The sequence below is a fragment of the Rhinopithecus bieti genome, unplaced genomic scaffold (assembly GCF_001698545.2).
Source record: "Rhinopithecus bieti isolate Rb0 unplaced genomic scaffold, ASM169854v2 scaffold_19459, whole genome shotgun sequence".
Taxonomy (NCBI): domain Eukaryota; kingdom Metazoa; phylum Chordata; class Mammalia; order Primates; family Cercopithecidae; genus Rhinopithecus; species Rhinopithecus bieti.
The window spans coordinates 4,510,827-4,526,657 of record NW_016809864.1 but is presented as its reverse complement, the minus strand read 5'-3'; the positions used below and the strand labels follow the sequence as shown (position 1 = coordinate 4,526,657).

At 38.6% G+C, this 15,831-nt stretch overlaps 1 long non-coding RNA gene across 1 annotated transcript in view; it reads right to left on the bottom strand.

Moving 5' to 3' along the window:
* LOC108541255 (uncharacterized) overlaps positions 1–13,694 on the bottom strand; it is a 36,465-nt gene extending 22,771 nt beyond the window's left edge. Inside the window, exons 1-2 of the long non-coding RNA XR_001888917.1 lie at positions 13,614–13,694; positions 7,819–7,879 (exon numbers count right to left, since the gene is read on the bottom strand). This is a non-coding gene — a long non-coding RNA (uncharacterized LOC108541255). The remainder of the gene's footprint in view (positions 1–7,818; positions 7,880–13,613) is intronic.
* Positions 13,695–15,831: the final 2,137 nt, after the last annotated feature.

Sequence of the window (15,831 nt, the reverse complement as noted above, 5' to 3'; positions counted from 1 at the left end):
ATAGGAAGAAACTGTTGCAAATGCACAAAATCCAAGTCATTAAAGATGCTGAAAAAGTCTTAAACTTTCTGTTTAAGTACAATGTAAAAATTATTACAAATGCAGCTAAGAGGAGAAATAAATAATAAAGCCTTAATTTTCATTAAGACTTCTGTTTACTGTAGTAATTCCTCACTTTCCAGGAGTATTTTTAGAATCAGGGCTTTAAAGCATGCAATTAAATAAAGTCATCAGTAAAATGATAACTACCATATAAGCAAATTCCTACACTGCCACATAAAAAAGATTGAAGAAACCAGAAATTTGGTTATTTTAGAAAACAAATACAAGATTATACCATTAGCCACAAGAAGATATCAGAGTTTTAAAGCCTAGAAAAACTTCATTAATTTAGTCCCTACTATTGAAGACTCAATTATTTCAAGTCTGCCTACATTTAACTTTGGATTATTTATTAAGAAAGGGGATGCTAAGCAAATTAAAGTGCAAATAAAAATTGCTAGAGGATTATTTAGTCAATATAAGATGTTATACACGGAAAAATAACTGCTGCTCAAATAGTGATTAAAACTAGCTCATGAACTCTCTGGAATCCCATATTCCAACAGAAACAAAGTGTATGAAAAGAGAGGCAAAAACACTGCTTCAATCTATTAATTATTCCATCTCCTCTGTTTAGTTTGGCTGTGAAAAATTGGTTAGGAGTCAGAAAGACTTAAAAGACAGGATACTGGACAAAGATGTATTATCCATTCTTCTCAAAGGCTAGCAATCAACTTCTCTGTTTCTATTTTTAATGAAATGCTGAGCCACAATTAAAATATAGCTCAATGTATCTCCATTATAATTAAAAATTTATTTTGGGACATTCATTTCAGCCTTGTCTTCAAATAACATAACTATGAAAAACTTTCCCATGTCTATACTATGAAACATAAATCTGATTATTTAACAAGATCTAGTATCCTACCTAGTTAAGATACTTACTTTTCCCTTGACAACAACAAAGACACACAAACAAAAAAGCAGAGTTGGAAAATAAATGGGATACAGGCCAATTCAACATTTCAAACAAAATGTCACAAAATGTTATGGTAGCAAGTATCACTGTAATTGTCTATGTTTAGATTTAAGTACATATAAAAATCACAGATGCTAGTTTTCTTATCCAAATTAAAATTTAAGGCACTTCTCATTTCCATCCTAATTCTAACAATGACAGTATTTACCAACCATTAATTCCTTCAAATACAATGTGGGTATTTGCCGTGTGCATGCCAGGTATTATATTAGGTGCTAGATGTAAACCAGTGACTAAAATACCAGTTGTACTACTTGGTCCCTGATTTGGTGGTATATGGTCAACAATGTTAACTTGGAATGAAAAGAAAAGCAATGACATTAAAGGCAATCTATATTATTAAATGCTATATTTTCCTTTTTTTTTTTTTTTTTAAGATGGACTTTTGCTCTTATTGCCCAGGCTAGAGTGCGGTGGCGCGATCTTGGCTCACTGCAACCTCTGCTCCCCGGGTTCAAGTGATTCTCCTGCCTCAGCCTCCCAAGTAGCTGGGATTACAGACGCCTGCCACCACGCTGGCCTAATTTTTTGTATTTTTAGTAGAGACGGGGTTCTACCATGTTGGCCAGGCTGGTCTCGAACTCCTGACTTCAGGTGATCCACTCATCTTGGCCTCCCAAAGTGCTGGGATTACAGGGGTGAGCCACCACTCCTGGCCAGAAGATGTATTTTCTATCTGAAGAAAAAAAGGTGACTTTTAATTGGCTTTTTTCCTTTAAGAGATGAGATCTTGCTATATTGTCCAGGATGGTCTCCAACTCTGGGTTCGAATAATCATCTCACCTCACCCTCCTGAGTAACTGGGATTATAAGTATTTGCCACCATGCCCTGTTAATTTTTTCTTATTTTAATTTAAACTTTTTTTTTGTAGAGACAGGGTCTCACTATATTGCCTACCCTGGCTCTCTGATTTTCTTGTTTGAAATAGCTCCTGATGGTTAATTGGCTTTTTATTAAGTTAAAGAACAACCATAGGTCAATGACAAAGTTGATATATGTTTCATATGAAACCTTCCTCAAGTAAATCTTACTTGATTAAAATAAAATCTAAGGCAAATATAAAATTAAAGATCACACTCACATCAGAAACTGTTAAAATCATTTAGACAGAAGAGATTCAACATCAGTAAACATAGGTTTACATATGAATGCATATTCATAATCCACATAACTCAGTATCATTACCCAAGTTTGTAAGTCATATTCTACATGCTATTCTACAATTGATATCCATGTTTGAGGCATGTTAAGAAAGTAGTCTTTAAAGCTTCTTTATTTATCTTTTTAATTTTTTTCAAGACAGGGTCTCGCTCTGTCGCCCAGGCTGGAGTGCAGTGGCATGTTCTTGGCTCACTGCAACCTCCACGTCCTAGCCTCAAGTGACCCTCCTGCCTCAGCCTCCTGAACAGCTGGGATGACAGGCGTGAGCCACCATGCCCAGCTAATTTTGCATTTTTTGCAGAGATGGGATTTCACTATGTTATTGAGCAGGCCAGTCTTGAACTCCTGAGCTCAAGCAGTCCACCTGCCTCGGCCTCCCAAAGTGCTGAGATTACACGTGTTAGATACCGTGCCTAGCCTTAAAGCTTCTTGAAACTGCACTATAAGTGAGTAAAAAACAAAGGGAGAGTTCTCTATGGAGGAAAACTTTCAGTATTGGAAATAGTAACAGTCAGTTGACCTATAGTTTAAAAGTATTTATAATGAGTTAATGAAGGCAACAGATGAAAAACAAAGAATTCAAGATACTTCAACACTCTCATCACATTTAAAGTCCAAGAGCGTTTCATCTATGCATGAGAACCACAGGTATTTTCTCAATAAGAAAACTCTTCACGTTAGTAAAAATATCAAATTGGAGGTCTTTGAAAACCTAAAAGGTATATTCCAATTAGAAACCTTGTTATCTCAAAAAAAATACTGTTTTTGTCTCCTATTGGATTGCCAAAGATTAAAAAGATTAACAGGTTACATACAAAAGAAGGCGGTGCAAGATGGTGGAACAAGACTCTCCAGTATTCGTCCCAGGGCAGAAACATCAATTCGAACAACTATCCATCCCGGAAAACACCTTCTCAAGAGCTAAGAAAAACAAGTGAGAGATTATAGTACCTGCTTATAGCACAAAAATTAAAAAAGACACACTGAAGGTGGTAGAAAGGATAGCTTTACATTACCCACATCACCCACACCCCCAACCATAGGCAGCACAGTGTGGAGAGAGATACCATCAGATGGGGGAAAGAGAGGTAAGTAAGCATAGGACTGTGCCTTGAATCCTAACACCAGGCCCAACATAATAAAACCCAGTACCCAGAAGACCTCCATGGCCCCTGACTCTAGGCCAGTACCCGGGGACTGTGCCTTCAGACCTGTCCTGGATCCAGGTGGAAACCTGTATCCCCTATGAGACAGACTCCATTTCCAGTCCACATCACTGCCAGCCAACGACAGCAGGGTTGGGCTTCTGATACCCTCAGTGGCTTCAGGATTCAGGGATCCAATTAAGAAAGGAAGAAGTAAAACTGTTCCTGTTTGCAGATGACATGACCTTACATACAGACAACCCTAAAGTCTCCACCAAAAAAAAAACTGTTGGAACTAATAAATGAATTTAGTAAATTTGCAGGATACAAAATCAACATACAAAAATCAGTAATACTTCTGTATACTAACAATGAACTATCTGAAAAAAAAAATCAAGAAAATAATCCTATTTACAATAGTTATCAAAAAAATAAAATACTTAGGAATAAATTGAACCAAGGAGGTAAAAGATTTCTACACCGAAAACTAAAACATCAGTAAAAGAAACTGAAGACACAAGTAAATGGAAAGACATCCCATGCTCATGGATCAAAAGAATATTTTTAAAATGCCCATGCTACCCAAAGTGCACTACTGATTAAGTGCAATCCTTATCAAAATACCAATAACGTTCTTCACAGAAAGAGAAAAAAATCCTGAAGTTTGTATGAACTACCAAAGGATATGAATAGCCAAAGCAATCTTCTTATTTTATTTACTTTATTTTATTTATATATTACTATTATTTTATTGAGACAGTCTCATTCTGTTGCCCAGGCTGGAGTACAGTGGTACAATCGTGTAGCTCACTGCAACCTCAAACTCCTGGCTCAAGCAATCTTTCCACCTTAGCTTCATAAGTAACTGGAACTACAGGTACAAATGACCACACCTGGCTAATTTTCATTTTTTGCAGAAACAGGGTCTCACTTTGTTGCCCCGCCTGGTCTCGAACTTCTGGTTTTCAAACTATCCTCCTGCCTTGGCTTCCCAAAGTGCTGGGATTTGAGCCACTGCACCCAGCCACAATCCTGAATAAAATAAAAAAGTAGGAGGTATCACACTACCTGATTTCAAATTGTACTATGAAGTTACAGTAACCAAACAGCATGGTACTAGCTTAAAATACAGACATAGACAAATGGAACAGAATAAAGAACCCAGAAATAAATTTATGCACTTACAGTCAACTGATTTTTGATAAAGGTGCCAAGAATAAACAATGGGGAAAGGACAGTCTCTTCTAAATGGTGTTGGCAAAACTGGATACCCACATGCAGGAGAATGAAATTAGATCCTTATTTCACATCATATACAAAAACCAACTCAAAATGTATTAAAGACTTAAATGTAAGATGCGAAATCATAAAGCTCCTAGGAGAGAACATAGAGGAAAAGTTCCATGACATTGGTCTGGACAATGATTTTTAGATATGAACCCCAAAACACAGGCAACAAAAGCACAAATCGACAAATGGGATTATACCAAATTAATAAACTTCTGCACAGCAAAGAAAGCAATCAACAGTGAAGAAACTTCCTAAAGAATGGGAGAAAATATCTGCAAACTATACATCTGGTAAGGGGTTAACATCCAAAATATGTGAGAAATTTAACTCAACAGCAAGAAAAAAATCCGATTAAAAAATGGACAAGGGTGGTGGCTCACACCTATAATCCCAGCACTTTGGGAAGCCAAGGCGGGTGGACTGCTTGAGTTCAGGAGTCTTGAGACCAGCCTGGGCAACATGGCGAGACACTGTCTCTACAAAAAACACAAAAAATTTGGCAGAGTGTGGTGGCATGTGCCTGTGGTCCCAGCTACTTGGGAGGCTGAGGTGGGAGGATCACTTGAGCCTGGAAGGTCAAGGTTGTAGTGAGCCGTGATTGCACCACTGCACTCTAGCCTGGATAGACATTTCTCAAAAGAAGCATAAAATGGCCAGGTTTGGTGGCTCATGCCTGAATCCCAGCACTTTGGGAGGCTAAGGAGGGTGGATCATCTGAGGTCAGGAGTTCAAGATGAGCCTGGTCTACATGGTGAAACCCCGTCTCTACTGAAAACACAAAAGTCAGTCGGGCATGGTGGCAGATGCCTGTAATCCCAGCTACTTGCAAGGCTGAGACAGGAGAATTGTTTGAATCCGGGAAGCGGAGGTTGCAGTGAGCCAAGATCGCAGCACTGCATTCCAGCCTGCGTGAGAAGAGTGAAACTCCATCTCAAAAAAAAAAAAAAAAAAAAAAAGCAAAAAGCAGCATACGAATAGCCAGCAAATACATGAAAAAGTGTTAAACAGCACTAGTAAATCCAAGTTAAAGCCACAATGAGATATCGCCTCCTGTCGGACTGGCTACTAAGATAAAAGGTTACTGGCTAAGATAAAAGGTTACTATAACTTCATAGTAAAATTTGAAATCAGGTAGTGTGATACCTCCAACATTTTTATTTTATTCAAGATTGTGGCTGGGTGCAATGGCTCAAATCCCAGCACTTTGGGAAGCCAAGGCAGGAGGATAGTTTGAAAACCAGAAGTTCGAGACCAGGCGGGTTAACAAAGTGAGACCCTGTTTCTGCATATCCGACTCCTGTCGGAATGGCTACTATCAAAAAGATAAAAGGTAACAAATGCTGGCAAAAATGTAGAGACAAAGAAACCCTTGAACACTGTTGGGAGGAATGTAAATTATTGCCATTATGGAAAACAGTGTGTGGGTTTCTCAAATAAATTAAAAATGGAACTACCATATGATACAGCAATCCCACTACTGGGTATTTATGCAAAGGAAATGAAATCAGTATGTCAAAGAGATAATCTGCACTTTCATGTTTACTGCAGCACTATTCACAACAGCCAAGATACGGAAGCAACCTAGGTGTCCATCAACAGATGAATGGATAAAGAAAATGTGGCATATATACACAATGGAGTACTATTCAACTATAAAAAAGGAAATCCTGTCATTTGTGGCAACATGGATGAACCTGGAGAACATTACCTTAAGTGAAATAAGCCTGATACAGAAAAACAAATACCACATGTTCTTACTCATATAAGGAATCGGAGAAAGTTGATCTCATAGAAGAAGAGAGTAGAATGATGGTTACCAGAGGCGTTAGAAGGTCGGGGGCGTGTGGTGGTGTGGAGATGTTAGTCAAAGAATACAAAATTCCAGTTAGAAGGAATAATTTAAAGTGATCTATTGTACAGCACAGTGACTACTATTAATTACGATATATTGTATTCTTCCAAAAATGGAGTAAATACAAAGACGTTCTCACCACAAAAACGGTAACTATGTGAGGTAATGCATAATTTAATTAGCTAGATTGAAACATTCCACAACGTACACATACTTCAAAACATGTTGTACACAATACATACATACAATTTTATTTGTCTATGTAAAATAAACAAATTTGGAAAAAAGTTACACACACATAAACATTAACAAAACTCTGTGTGGGCAAGCATATGGAAAGCAGGACTCTAGTGGATTCTGAGTGGGGTTAGAAACTGGTAGTCTCTTTGGAGGACAGGTTAGCCATGTCTTAACATTTTATATGTGTATAATCTCTGACCCAGCAGTTACACATTTAAGAAGAGAAATGAACAAGTATACAATGATATAAGCAGAGGGTTGATCAATACATCTTTATCTACAACAAGGGAAAACTAGAAACGATCTAAAAGGTCATCAAAGGCATAAAGTATGGTGCCTCTAAAAGATGGAACATTAGGCAGCCAGTAAAATCATCATGTATGATTATGCATATCTTTTCCAATTCCTGCAGAGAGATGTACAAAACATATTTTTGCATTAAAAAAGGCTACTATATACAGGTAAACCAATTTATTTAAAATTTTGTATATTAATTCTTCTATATCCACAGATAGATTTCTAAAAGTATGTTCACCAAAATATTAATAGCAATCATTTCTTGGTGGCAGAAGTTGGATGCTAACTTTTATCATTATGTTGTTTCACACTGATAGAATTTTTTTTCATTATTATAATAAAAAACCCCAGAATTTTATTTAAGAAAAAGAAGTGTTCCTATCTCACCAAAAGCAGCTTAAAATTCTTTCAACTCTCTATTTTAAGAAAAAAGTACTCACTGAATGCTGTAAAGTATATATAACCACCAAATAGCTATGGGTTTCTACTTGCTAGATTTCCTTCTCAGTACCATGCTTTAAAACCATGAGAAAACAGGAATTTAAAGATTAGATTCGAAGAGGTCGAAAATGTCAAATGAACTTATTTGAACAGCCCACATTCCTGGCATCTACCTTAAGAATTGTAGGTTCCATGAACTTAAACATTCCTAAAACAATCTCCCTGTTAGACCTCAAGAAAGCAGACTGTGAGAGGAAGTAAAAAAAAAAATAAATTACAGCTTCTTTGTTAAAATTATTAAAAAACTTACCTCAGTAAGAATATTTATTTTCCTGTCTTACATTCTCTTTCTTAGCACCTTTATTGAGAACCTGAAAAAAAAAAAAAAGGCAAAATTACTTTTATTGAGCACCTGCTATATGCCAGACATGGTGGTATCTCCTGGAGAATGTGAAGTCTAAGATAAACTGGAAATAACAAAATAGAAGTTATTAAAATAGAATGGTAAGGAAGGAAAGTAAAAATTTGAAAGTATAACTAAAACTTTTCCTAAATTGTTCAAGAATCTATAAATGACTGTATTCAAAGAATCGTATTCAACAAACAAGTCTGGAGAACTGCAGCAGGTTAAGAGTTGGGGTGCTAGGCTCAGAGCATCTGCATTAGAATCCCAGTTCTACCACTTTCTACCTGTGTGATCTGGGGTAAGTAACTTCTCTGTGTGCCTGTTTTCCATATGTGTAACAATAGTACCCAATTCATAAGACTGCTGAGGATTACATGAAATAATCCACATCAGGGACTCTAAAGCAGTTCCTGAAATGTATGTTCAATAAATACTATTTTTATTATAATGTTATTATATAATAATAAATCTGCCTCTCACCATCTCCACCACCAGCATTATTTATGATGACAATAATTAGTACTAATTGGCTGGGCACAGTGGCATACACCAGTAATCCCCAGGCTTGATGAGGCCAAGGTGGGCAGATTGCTTGAGCCCTGAAGTTTGAGACTAGCCTGGGGCAACACAGTAAGACCGTCTCTCTTAAAAAAAAAAAAAAAAAAAAAAAATTTTGCCAGGAGTGGTGGTGCCCCTGTAGTCCCAGTTGCTCGGGAGGCTGAGGTAGGATGATTGCTTGAGCCAAGGAGTTCAAGGCTGCAGTAAGTATAATTGTGTCACTGCCCGTGTCATGTACTCCAGCCTGCATGAGAGAGACTCCATCTCTAAAAAAAAGGGGAGAGGGGTGGGCATGAGCTTTGTACTCCAGGGGCTTACAGTATCCTGGGTGAAATAAGAGCTACCTAGACACATTATATAAAGCAAAAGAAAGATCAAAGTCAATTATTCACTCATTTAACAAACATCTGAATGTCCAATCTTTGCCAGTATTTTGCTGTGTGCAGGGCATTATTTGGTGTGCAGGACGAACACAGTCTCTCTCCTTACAGAGTTTACAGTACATCAAGGCCCAAGCTGTATGATGGACAAGCTATATGCAGAGACAGATACTGTTTTTGACTGGGTGGGGGACAGTAACAGATCTGAACTGGCAGAATTAGGTAGCACTATATTCTGGGTCGGAGGAATGTGGTTCCAGGAAACACAGGGCCTCTGGGAAACAGAACCAGCACCATTGTTAGGGTGCATCCAAGAGAGACTAAGGCAGCAAGGCAAGAAGCAGGAAGGGGCCTTGAATACCAGGCTGAGTTTGTTCTCTGTTTTCAGGTACATTAATTGTCCTGCTGAAATTGAACAAGAGCTTAGTTTTAACTTCGATTCTAATGTCTTGTAACTGTTTTTCTCTATGGGTCCTTTCTTTTTTTCTTTTTTGAAAGTGAGAAGGGTAAGAGTGGGAAAAAAACGAGGGAATGGCAACCTCAGCCCATGTTGGCAACAATGGTGGGAGTGGACCAAGGGCACTAATAGAGTTTCACACGTTTTCTCTTTTAATCCCTCTAGCATTCTTACAGACATTATTGCTCCTTTTACAGGTTAGGAAACTGAGGCTCAGAGAAGTCCAATAGATTTTAAGTTCATAAACTTAGCATGATCTTTATTCTTTAAAAGGTGCTTTCTGGAACTAGACAAAACGATTCTAAAGTTACATGGAAAAATAAATAAGCAAGAATTGCCAAAAAAAAAAAAAAAAAAAAAAAAAGAAAAAAGGGGAAACTAGTTTTAAAAGATATTAAAACATTTTATAAAACCAATGTAGTACTGGTATATGAATAGAAAGACTAATGTCATAGAATAGGAAGTGCAGAGATGTACCCCAATACATCCAAAAACTCACACCACCATAAACTGGATTCAGAGATGAACACTGAAACAAATAGGTAAAGATAACTGGTGGCCACATGGAAAAAGGAAAAGTTAAATTATATATCACTCTGAACACCACAATAAATCCTAAATGGATCAGAGATTTAAGTGTTAAAATGAAACCATAAAAGCACTAAAAGAAAACATGGGCGAATTCCAGAAGTCGTGGAGGCCTCTGACGTAAAATCCAGACACCGTAAGAGATTAATGTTAAGTACATAAAATGTAAAGAAAGCCATATTTAAGCCTTCTTTATATCAAAAAACATGAAAGTCATTTTTAAAAACAAGTGACAAGTTGAGCAAAACTGCAACCTCACAAAGGGCTAATCTCTCTAATTTATGCATTCATAGAAATTGGTAAGAAAAAGCAATCCAAAAGAAAATGTGCAAAGAGCATGAACAGATAGCTCACAGAAAAAGGAATACGAATAGCCTTTAAGCACATGCAAAGGTGCTCAGCCCGATTCATAATGACAGCAATGCATATTAAAACTACATGGAGTTATCATTTTTCATCTACGAGACTGACACAAATCCAAAGGTTAACCATTGGAGAGGTTATGGAGAAATAAGGAGTCTCATACATTACTTATGCGAGCTCAAAATAGTGCAGCTCTGGAAGAAGAAAGTATTTATACCAATTACAAATGCATTGCCCACTAACCAGCAATCCCACTTCTAGGAATGTATCCAACAGATAATGCCTGCAAATATGCAAAATATGTGCACAAGGTTATTCAGCACAGTGTGACCTGTGAGTCTCGGACTGGAAACAACTCAAATATTGATCACTGGAGACTAAACAGCCCAACAACGCATATTTTACAGTTGTTTAGAAAAACGTTTTCTGGGCCAGGTGCAGTGGCTCTTGCCTGTAATCCCAGCACTTTGGGAGGCCGACGTAGGTGGCTAACCTGAGATCAGGAGTTCGAGACCAGCCTGGCTAACATGGAGAAACGCCATCTCTACTAAAAATACAAAAATTAGCCAGGCCTGGTGGCGCGTGCACCTGTAGTCCCACTCCCAGTGGGAGGCTGAGGCAGGAGAATCGCTTGAACCTGAGAGTTGGAGGTTACAGTGAGCTGAGATGGTGCCACTGCACTCCAACCTGGGCGACAGAGCGAGACTCTGTCTCAAAAAAAATAAAAAAAGAAAAACAGTGTAAAAAAATGTTTCCTATATACTATTTGAAGATATGTCAAGATAATATTAACTTTAAAAAAAAAGGAAGGAGCAGAATGTTCACAGTCTGTATATTTTATATAAAAAGAGTATATACAGTATATTAGTATTTGCTTGTATCTGTATCTATACAAAAAAAAAACATCTATAAGAAACAAATGAAAGGTTATTTATGGAGAGAATTAAGACAACTGGAATTTAGATTTCTTAAAATATGCCTTGTATCATTTTAATTTTGAACCATATGAACATTTTGTCTACACAAAAGAATTTCTAAATGTTAAGAGCACCTTGCAAAAGAAGTGAAAAGAACTACCTATAAACCAGAGTCTAAATTTTCTCTGACATTGGTGTCAAGCAACTTTAGTGTGGCTATCACCGTAAATTATAAGACAAGGTGCTTTTCTTTCCTCCAAATGAGCCAAAGTATATGATTATAATAATCTATTTTTAAAAGCTGGGGTGAGGAATTAGAAGAGAGAACAGAAAAAGGTGAAAAGAGAAGGAGCTCTACTCTAATGGTTCTCAAAGTATGGTCCTTGGACTAGCAGAATCATCATCACCGGATAATTTGTTAACAATGTAAATTCTATGGGCCCAGCCCAGACCTACTGAATCAGAGACTCTGGAGGCGGCAGCTAGCAATCCTTTTAATACACACTCAAGTTTGACAGACACAGATCTGGTCCCATGATTTTTACATGTTCATGTGCATTGCCCAGGAAGGGATCTTTTAAAATGCAAATTCTGGGCCAGTTGGTCTGGAGCTGAGCTCAGAGTCCACATTTCAAACAAGCTCCAGGATGCTGCTGATGTGCTGATGGTGTGGGGACCACATTTTAGGACATAAAGCCCAGGTCCACCTGGGGAAGAAGGTACGCAAAGGGTCTTCACGTGATTGAGTTTGCTGTGAAACCTGCACTCAACATTAGACAGAAAAAGTCCTTACACAGGTTTCCTAGCTAAGGTATACCATGGAACTAGCTTCCCATAAAAACTGTGCACTTCACACAGAGTAAGTACGTTTTCAAATATATTTCTTAAACAACAATAACAACGATGATTCACTGAGATCCAATTTAAGGATGTCCCATTTGAGAAAACTTTCATGTATAAGTGGGTCTTCCAGAATGGAAACAAACAAAAAACACAAAAAAACCATATTCATACAACTGCCTGGTTATATTATCTGATTAACTTTACCTCAAACACACTAACCACACCATTGCTCTTCGTGAACATTCATCAAGCAGTTTGTTTCCTTTTAAACATTTTCAAAAAAAAAAAAAGGTTCTTATATTTACAAACATTGATTCTCCATTTGTTTTACATGAAGAGAAAATCTCTACAGGAATCTTCTTAGTAAAGAATTCTAGTTTAAATGGAAGGGTCTAGAAATGTTGTGTATCTTCATATTGCAAGTCACCCTTTGAATAAAGTTTTTGGTGTTAAACATTAATCATCGTTTCATATTCCCTATTCATGTAGTAAAATTATGTAATAATTTTTACATATTCTCTATTTCATTGACTCTAACATGCCATCAATTTCAAGACACACTCCTATTTAATGTCCTACTAAGAAGTTGCCAACAACGTGCTAATTTTAAGATGTCATTCTATCTCACATATGTATCTTAAAAATCAATAAAACACCTTAATTACAAATCAGAGATATGTGCATAGTATTCATTTTCTAGTTAACATTTGTATCTCTCAAATGTAAAACTTCATAAAGGCATGAACTTTTATCCATTCGACAATCTATCCCCTATGCCTAGAAAAATGGAACATTTTCAATCAACATTTTTTATATACAGGTGAATATTTTTTAAAGTTCTGATTTTAAAAACCAGTAATGACCTCTTTTACCCTGGAACAACATACTACTTGCTCAAATTAATATAAATTCATTACTCTCAATTTGGATAAATTTCCATCTCAAAGGTGTTCAGTGTCTCTGACTCTAGATAATTTAAAGTATAACCTTCTGTTTTGACAACAGTCATTACCTACATGTCTGTTTCCATAGCACCTTTCAAACGTAACACGCAACTAATAATAAACATCTTACATCAAGAAACAACTTATCTATTCAACCAAAAAAAAGCCAAATAAACTTTATTTAAAGCAAGAGTTAAATGCATAATGTTACAATGTAGGGAACACTGTAACATATATAAATTTTATACTTAGGTAACATATAAATGGTCTGAGCTGAACTTTCTTAACTCTACTTGCATTTTCCCCCATGCAGCAAGACTAGCAGAGTTTGAAATGAAAAGACAATTCCTAACAAATCACACCATGAGGACTACTGGCATATGTGAGTACAAGTAATTTTAATTTTTACCTTTGAATACATCTACATTTTCCAAATTCCCTAACACAGATATTAGTAAGCAGACGAAGCTATTTAAAAGGTGATTACACTAGTTTACATTACACTTAGCTAAGACTTATTTCTACACATTATTGCTGTTGCTTCCCAACTCCATTCTAACCTCAATCTGCTACTTGATTCAAGTGTTTAGTTGTCAACATTTCCATTAAACACAGCCAATCTTTCAGACAGAGGGACACAGGTACTAACCTGGCCTCCCACCTGAGATTCTAGAATAATCAATGAAAGCGCCACTAACCAAAAGCATGCTTTTGTACGTCAGACACTTCTGAAAGAAAGAAGAAAAAAGAAACTCAGCAAAAACTGTCAGTTAAATTTCCTTTTATAATTCCTATAATAATTTACTAGGTAACATTGTTGTTTGGAGTGGTTCTCCAAGGAGCTGGAACTGCCCCAAGGAACATTTTAGTTATCAAAGAGACTGGGGACACCGCTGGCATTTAGGGCTTGGGGGCCTGGATCTAAAAGACTTCACACAACACATAGGTGGGACACATCTGTATAACGAAGATTAACCTGGTACAAGAGTCTTTCAAATGAATGGGCAGATTAAGCCCACTATAAACTGGCATTACTTTATAATACTTAAAAGTTTTTACAAGAAATTGCGGGGAAACGCCAGTTAATGTAGGAGAAAGTAGCAAGGAAAGCTTAAATAGAGTAAGGGAAAACTGTCTAAACATTACCGATCGTTTCCTCACACCACACACCATTAACATACAATTGTAATATCAGAACACTGAGCATATATAAACAAGTGAGATACTGATATTGAACCCAAAATATTCAACCTTGTTAAATATTTTATTATTACCAATGGTAATTGCTAGGAAGCCAGTATTGTCCCTTCGAGTGTGTGACACAAAAGATATTCTACAATACAATTTAAAAATATGGATCCGTGGAGGGCTTATGCTAATATTTATATATGGATGAGACAGTCTGTTATTTGTCTTGCCATGCTATCTCTAGTTCAGTCTAGGTTGTTTCTCTCTTTAATTCGCAAGAAACAGGTTATTCCAGCCTAGGTGTTTTTCCCCCCAACCTCCGTCTGCATCTCTGCTCTTTCGTTGAAGTGGGGGCCTCACTCTGTAGACCAGGCTGGAGTGCAGTGGTGCAATCATAGCTCACTACAGCCTTGAACTCCTGGGCTCAAGAGATCCCCTCACCTCAGCTTCCCGAGCAGCTGAGACTACAGGTGTGCGCCACCACACTACGCTAATTTTTTCTTTTTTTGTACAGACAGAATCTTGCTTACATTGCCCAGGCTTGCTCTTGTTTGAAACAGCGCCTCATAATTTTAACCAATACAAACGTACTCATTAGAAGCTGACACAAGCACCCCAGTATATGCTATCTTCTAGCATAAGCGTATGCCCTAGATGTGAATGATACATCAACATCTGTCATATACTGTTCTCTATTTCACCCTTACACTTCAATCAAACCATTATATTGCTTTTCAGTGATGTGTGTAGGGAGGTTACATTGTTTATGAATTTCATTTCAGGGTAGTAAAGTGGGCTTTAGACATGTTTGCTGCAAAGGGGAAGAAGGGACCTTGAGTCTGACGAGGTTGAGAACCACTGTTCCCAAGAGTGGAATCGCGTGCTGAAACGAAAATTAAACTTTTAAAGAAGTGTTTCTTTTGCCTAAGGCAAGCCCTGGGCTCCAACACTCCACTTCATTGGGCCTGACATCCCACCACCAGCACACGCCCGCTGCTCTCAGCCCACCTCTGCTTCCATGCAGAGCCAAACAATGGTTCTTGACCACTTGGGGATCCGGGACCCTTTTAGGAACGAGACAAAAGCCCTGGAAAAACTCTCTCCCGAGAAACCCATACACCAAGCTTCATCCAATTTCAGGGCGCTCCCAGACACCCCCTCTACAGCCCCATCGGGATCCCGAGAGAAAAGGGCTGAGGGCAGTGGGAAGTCGGAGGTGGGAGGAGGAAGGGGGTGCCGGGGTCCGGGTCCCCTCCCACCGCCTCTCCGCAGTGTGGCTTTGGCCCGGGCGCTCCACCTCTCTGTGCAGCCCCGGGGTGGAAGCGCGCAACTTAAGTGCTCGGCACACAGCAGAGGCTCAATAAATGCTGCTGCCACTGTCAGCGGGGCCAACCCCGCAGTCGAGAGGGACACTGAGGCGGCCCCGGGGTCGCGCCCGGGCGCTAGGTCCGGTTGAAGGGGGCACCGGCCCGCGGCCCCGGCCGTCCCGCCCCGCGCGAGTCCCAGGGACCGCGCGAACCAAGCGGCGCCGCAGCTGCTGCGGGGACTAACAGGGATGGCCGCCTGGGACGCGGGACGTTCACCGGGCCAGCTCCCCCACCCAGCCCTCGGTCTCGGCCGCTCTCACCCGGCCTCAGCCCCCAACGGCCGCCACCGCCCGCCGCTCACCTCCCCGGCCG